Below are 7,944 nucleotides of genomic sequence, written 5' to 3' on the forward strand. Positions count from 1 at the left end.
TAAACCAGAATGAAGCATCAGTCCACAAAATCACTAACTTCTGGTTTGAGCCATGTTGGTGGATGCTTCACGTAATGATTATATAATTGCACATTTGTTATAAAATAATATCGAGTGGTTGGGAAAAAGAGGATTATAATAATCGAAGTAATTATTCGGAAAGTCAAACAGCTGCTACGTTGCACAGTATACAAAAAGAAGGGACTGACAAAATATCTCGATGAAAGGTCAGTATTATAGTGGTCATGTAAGAATCAAGGGACGAATACTGGGAATACGTAAAAATGTAAGAGTGGAAGAAATTACAAGATAGTTTAGATATTTTTGAAGGAAAGTTTTCCATCAAAGTTCAGCTACAAATTCACTCCTATATCAATGGCTAAGGTAGTGAGAGTGGTTGTATAAACCTATTTGGGATACAAAGGATTGGTTTGTGAACATGGATTCCGATAGCTTTAGCAACATGCGAAAAATGAACTCGTAGACCATAAGGCGAATTCTATGGGACGCGGTGAGTAACCTTAAAAGCTTTATTCAGGTCAACCTATTCACGCGCGTCCACCAAGTGAGCGAGAATAGAACACCAAACCACTCTTATCTTTACTTTGCACTAATAAGACGGACAGTGTTCTGCCATGAAACTTTTGACGTTATAAATTGCAAGATCTAACTAACCGCGTCAACAGGAACACTTTTTAGACTGACGATGCCACATATATCGTAGTTTGACAACCATTTAATCAGCAACACCTTCTATGATTGAATCGTGTCCACCCAGTAATATCAAAAGTCAGAAGCGAGGAGGTTGGAAGATATATTTGATAGATTATCAATATATCGGGAAGTGACTGATCTAAACTGGCCAGCGATCGCAGAAGTTGAACACGGAGTTCCCACTCGTGATCCGGTGTGGATGCATGACCGAGCACCTTCAGCTAGGTGAGTTCATTAAAACTAATGTGGTCAGCATCCAATGTCGAAGACTGACAGAGACATTGATTTTAGGGATTTATTTACCGCTACAGATCACACACTCCATAGTGAGGTAGTGATGACCCTACGACGTGACCAGCCAGATGTCGTTGGTAACCACTCTTCTGGTAGCTTGCTATGTTTAGCAGCGTCTGGTCGTCTTTCCTTACTATAAGGAACCAAGAAGTACAATATAGTAATAGGGAAACAAAGTACAATGGAAATTTCGGTTCCTCGCAAACTTCATCATTCTTTTTATCGTCTTTTCCAGCCATCCTGGAAAACAAAAGAGGAATATGCAAGTGCGTGTCGAAATACAAACGTACGCGCGTAAAGACAAGGTTGGCCAAAAAAGTTACACCTGTGATAGCGTAAGAGCGAGTTTTAAAGTACTTTTTCTTCGGTATGTTTCCAGTAAAAAATTAAATATACACATATTAAGAAAAAATTTGTCTTTTTTTGGAATAAAACGTTTAAGTATAATGAGATTAGATTTTTATTATATATAATACAAAGGAAAATGGAGGTGAAACAAATTGTTAACTGTTGTCTTACGTGCACTAATCGTCTAAATGTTCTGGAAATCGTACTCTTCTTCCACAACGCGTTGTCCTAGGTTTATTTTCAGATAATGCCGAAGTATCAACGTGATGAAGAGGATGTGATCACTTGGACTGAAACATCATTTCAAATAAGGGCAAATCTTGGTGAGAAAAAGTGAGAGCATAATCAAGTGTTCACTTTTTGACATGCGATTTCGATGCTGGAAGTCGGCTAACCAGGATTTTGCTGGAATCTTCTCGTCGTCTCTCATTTAAAGTAAACCATACTAGTAGTTGTAGTATGCTTTTGATTAGATCACTGAACAGAATCTTTTATGAGCTAAGTTACGGTTTGAAACAGACAAATCTTTCGACAATTATTATATGATAACGGGAAATATAATCTACGTGCATAGTGAAAGTGTTAACAAATACTTGAGCTGTAATGTTTCGACATTACCATGATAAATTCGATTAACCTTTCACCACTTAACTCAGTCAGTCGGCTACAACGTAGGATCAGGCATATATATGTATCAGTCCATGTTACCATACCTCATTAGTACAACAAGATGAACAACAAATTCAAAGAAGCAGTTACTCCAATGGTAGTGAAAAAACATTTCATATAGAGATATGATGCAGGGAAAAATAATTAGTTCGTAGAAAGTAGGGTATGAGTAATTTTAATCTCACGGCTTAAGAAAAGACAAAGTATATACACCTATGTCATTGTGATCGATTCTGAGCCATGTCAGCCAGAGTCTCCGACCATCGGTGATGATAGTCGCGCGTACCGCAATCAAGTAGTCTGCATCCACCAACATGGCTCAAACCACGCCGTGACCTTGAGTTGAGTCAAACAACCTTATTAGCCATGGTCTGGCAATATGCAACTGCAAATTAAGTAATAGAAGATACGTCTGTAGCCAGGATAAAATGAAAAATGCCTCGACAAACTTTTAGGAAGAATATGACGAATGTATACGGTTTTATTATCCATGGAAAATTTACAGATCATTTGACAGATTTCGAAACCCAAATGCTATGGTGACTGAACTGATACCCGAAATTACATACTCAGGTTCCATGTTCACGCCAATAACGTATGTTGAAGAAATCGAAAATATGTATCAAGCAGTGCAACCTTGGACTAAGCAATTACTGCTGTGACACAGTGAAAGTTGAAATTTCGACATTTAACAGTTGAATTCATGATTCGGTCCAAGCTAGACCACCAATGAACTTGAAATCTGACATTCTGCCCAATGGTCATGAGTATTCACAATCGGAAGGTCTGCGAAGCGCAAATTAGAATATTAGTTACCCTCGTTCTCGTAGAAACATAAAATTCCGTCCGATAAAGACTTTTGGGCAGCCATATAAATGTGAGGGCAAGCCTAGTAAGTATTTATTTCGTTGTAAACTTCGTTCTCCAATATCGTGTGTACTTACCTGTCACGAAATGTTTAACCGTGACTGAACCGAGCATATCAAATAAGTATGAAAGAGAAAGAAAACGCTGAGAATTCCACCACAGCATTTCATGGGGCAGTGTCATCATTTATTTGTTCCTCCCCCTGTTTTGTATTTTGGCCTTTGTTCAGGTCTCTTGTTAACTATACTTTGTGTTCTTTCGTCTTCCTTGTCCAGGCACTTCCTATTTCATCCTGGCTAAAGATGTATCTTCTATTACTTAATCTGACGTTGCATGTTGCCGGACCATCGCTAATAAGGTTGTGTTTGACTCAACTGAAGGTCACGGCGCGGTCTAGTGTATGACTGTTAACCTTCGACTCACCGGAGTCTTTGCAGATAGATATCTGATCCCATCTTGTTGAGAATATTTTTATTGATTCCCAGGTTTTGAACTCTTGTTTATCAATTATTCCTTTTTACCTTTAGCACGTCATTTTGCGCTAACAAAACCTTCGATTGTATAGCACAAGGTGTACATTTTGAGGTATTTTGTTCTTTTGACATTTTTTTTTCTCGAATTGCAGCCGTTCAAGTTGAACACGGAGTTTATGTTTTGATATAACATAATAGGAGTCATCTAAAAACGCTTGGTAGGCCATAATGAGGAACGTAGTCAAGCCCAGTCTAAAAAACTTCTGTTCGTTAGTTCTGCATTCAAACCAAATATTGGTACTTCGGTCGTTACACTCATTTGGATAGTTAAACTAAGATACTCAGAGAATAATGATATCCCTGGAACAACCAAAATACTTCAACGTCGATCACTTAAGGCAATACATTCAATGTCCCTAAACTAAGATGGTGAAGAAGAACGATGAAAGCTTCACGATCCAGCTCAGAGAAGGAGACTCCACCAATGTGTATGAGACTAGTGCTTGCTCCGCCGTTAGTATTACTCAACATTGACACTCAGGTCTAATTAATATAGGTGGGTTTAATGGTCAGGGAATGTCGCAACCTTCAGTTTTCAATTGTGCTTTCCATACTCAGAAGTGGTTACACACCTCCACTCATTCAATAAAAGATCCCATTGTTGAGACTGACGGTATGGAACGTGTTAAGGACTTTATGGCAATAGAGGAATGAGCATTTAACAAAGAACTTATACTTACCCACCGATATATCACTCCAAGAACATTCTGCCCCATTTGACATAAAGTGCTTGTACGTTCCACGGAAATCTGCTGCCGATGGTCCACTTAGATTGTGATCTCTGCCTTGTGACCACAGTGAACTCAGATCTCAGCCCAAAATACAGGGGCAATGAAGTCAAGGCAAATGCAGCTTTTCATTTAATGTGTAGATGATTTGGAGCGATCACACTAGAGTTTTTCAACCTTTTGAAACATGCTCACGGCCCTTCTCTGAAGTCCACAATGTCTTTTCACCTCCTTTCATCCAAATGAACATAAATTTCTCGGATAAATTACAGAGACAGGCAACTAAGTGAGTGATAGAGCTAAAACATAAATCTAACGACACATAAGATTATCACTACTGACTCCAAAGAGAATATGAGATGAGATGATGATGACATGTAAAACATTGGGTACGTAAAGCCACCCAAAAACGATCATTTCACTATAGTATCATCACCGAGCTCCTCGAGAAAGCCTTCGATAGATTTTCAACAGTCTTGGTTAGATGGTGGGGTTAGACGCGGGGTAAATCAGTCGATGAGGTTATGAATATACATCGAATGAGGTGGTTGGGCTGCGTATTACGCATGTTCAACCACCAAATATTGCGACGCTCACTGCTGACTAGTGTTGGAGATGGATGGAAGAAAGTTAAGGGCGGCTAAACCAGAATGAAGCATCAGTCCACAAAATCACTAACTTCTGGTTTGAGCCATGTTGGTGGATGCTTCACGTAATGATTATATAATTGCACATTTGTTATAAAATAATATCGAGTGGTTGGGAAAAAGAGGATTATAATAATCGAAGTAATTATTCGGAAAGTCAAACAGCTGCTACGTTGCACAGTATACAAAAAGAAGGGACTGACAAAATATCTCGATGAAAGGTCAGTATTATAGTGGTCATGTAAGAATCAAGGGACGAATACTGGGAATACGTAAAAATATAAGAGTGGAAGAAATTACAAGATAGTTTAGATATTTTTGAAGGAAAGTTTTCCATCAAAGTTCAGCTACAAATTCACTCCTATATCAATGGCTAAGGTAGTGAGAGTGGTTGTATAAACCTATTTGGGATACAAAGGATTGGTTTGTGAACATGGATTCCGATAGCTTTAGCAACATGCGAAAAATGAACTCGTAGACCATAAGGCGAATTCTATGGGACGCGGTGAGTAACCTTAAAAGCTTTATTCAGGTCAACCTATTCACGCGCGTCCACCAAGTGAGCGAGAATAGAACACCAAACCACTCTTATCTTTACTTTGCACTAATAAGACGGACAGTGTTCTGCCATGAAACTTTTGACGTTATAAATTGCAAGATCTAACTAACCGCGTCAACAGGAACACTTTTTAGACTGACGATGCCACATATATCGTAGTTTGACAACCATTTAATCAGCAACACCTTCTATGATTGAATCGTGTCCACCCAGTAATATCAAAAGTCAGAAGCGAGGAGGTTGGAAGGTATATTTGATAGATTATCAATATATCGGGAAGTGACTGATCTAAACTGGCCAGCGATCGCAGAAGTTGAACACGGAGTTCCCACTCGTGATCCGGTGTGGATGCATGACCGAGCACCTTCAGCTAGGTGAGTTCATTAAAACTAATGTGGTCAGCATCCAATGTCGAAGACTGACAGAGACATTGATTTTAGGGATTTATTTACCGCTACAGATCACACACTCCATAGTGAGGTAGTGATGACCCTACGACGTGACCAGCCAGATGTCGTTGGTAACCACTCTTCTGGTAGCTTGCTATGTTTAGCAGCGTCTGGTCGTCTTTCCTTACTATAAGGAACCAAGAAGTACAATATAGTAATAGGGAAACAAAGTACAATGGAAATTTCGGTTCCTCGCAAACTTCATCATTCTTTTTATCGTCTTTTCCAGCCATCCTGGAAAACAAAAGAGGAATATGCAAGTGCGTGTCGAAATACAAACGTACGCGCGTAAAGACAAGGTTGGCCAAAAAAGTTACACCTGTGATAGCGTAAGAGCGAGTTTTAAAGTACTTTTTCTTCGGTATGTTTCCAGTAAAAAATTAAATATACACATATTAAGAAAAAATTTGTCTTTTTTTGGAATAAAACGTTTAAGTATAATGAGATTAGATTTTTATTATATATAATACAAAGGAAAATGGAGGTGAAACAAATTGTTAACTGTTGTCTTACGTGCACTAATCGTCTAAATGTTCTGGAAATCGTACTCTTCTTCCACAACGCGTTGTCCTAGGTTTATTTTCAGATAATGCCGAAGTATCAACGTGATGAAGAGGATGTGATCACTTGGACTGAAACATCATTTCAAATAAGGGCAAATCTTGGTGAGAAAAAGTGAGAGCATAATCAAGTGTTCACTTTTTGACATGCGATTTCGATGCTGGAAGTCGGCTAACCAGGATTTTGCTGGAATCTTCTCGTCGTCTCTCATTTAAAGTAAACCATACTAGTAGTTGTAGTATGCTTTTGATTAGATCACTGAACAGAATCTTTTATGAGCTAAGTTACGGTTTGAAACAGACAAATCTTTCGACAATTATTATATGATAACGGGAAATATAATCTACGTGCATAGTGAAAGTGTTAACAAATACTTGAGCTGTAATGTTTCGACATTACCATGATAAATTCGATTAACCTTTCACCACTTAACTCAGTCAGTCGGCTACAACGTAGGATCAGGCATATATATGTATCAGTCCATGTTACCATACCTCATTAGTACAACAAGATGAACAACAAATTCAAAGAAGCAGTTACTCCAATGGTAGTGAAAAAACATTTCATATAGAGATATGATGCAGGGAAAAATAATTAGTTCGTAGAAAGTAGGGTATGAGTAATTTTAATCTCACGGCTTAAGAAAAGACAAAGTATATACACCTATGTCATTGTGATCGATTCTGAGCCATGTCAGCCAGGGTCTCCGACCATCGGTGATGATAGTCGCGCGTACCGCAATCAAGTAGTCTGCATCCACCAACATGGCCCAAACCAGAAGTTAGTGATTTTGTGGACTGATGCTTCATTCTGGTTTAGCCGCCCTTAACTTTCTTACATCCATCTCCAACACTAGTCAGCAGTGAGCGTCGCAATATTTGGTGGTTGAACATGCGTAATACGCAGCCCAACCACCTCATTCGATGTATATTCATAACCTCATCGACTGATTTACCCCGCGTCTAACCCCACCATCTAACCAAGACTGTTGAAAATCTATCGAAGGCTTTCTCGAGGAGCTCGGTGATGATACTATAGTGAAATGATCGTTTTTGGGTGGCTTTACGTACCCAATGTTTTACATGTCATCATCATCTCATCTCATATTCTCCTTGGAGTCAGTAGTGATAATCTTATGTGTCGTTAGATTTATGTTTTAGCTCTATCACTCACTTAGTTGCCTGTCTCTGTAATTTATCCGAGAAATTTATGTTCATTTGGATGAAAGGAGGTGAAAAGACATTGTGGACTTCAGAGAAGGGCCGTGAGCATGTTTCAAAAGGTTGAAAAACTCTAGTGTGATCGCTCCAAATCATCTACACATTAAATGAAAAGCTGCATTTGCCTTGACTTCATTGCCCCTGTATTTTGGGCTGAGATCTGAGTTCACTGTGGTCACAAGGCAGAGATCACAATCTAAGTGGACCATCGGCAGCAGATTTCCGTGGAACGTACAAGCACTTTATGTCAAATGGGGCAGAATGTTCTTGGAGTGATATATCGGTGGGTAAGTATAAGTTCTTTGTTAAATGCTCATTCCTCTATTGCCATAAAGTCCTTAACACGTTCCATACC

The sequence above is a fragment of the Schistosoma mansoni genome, chromosome W (assembly GCF_000237925.1).
Source record: "Schistosoma mansoni strain Puerto Rico chromosome W, complete genome".
NCBI lineage: Eukaryota > Metazoa > Platyhelminthes > Trematoda > Strigeidida > Schistosomatidae > Schistosoma > Schistosoma mansoni.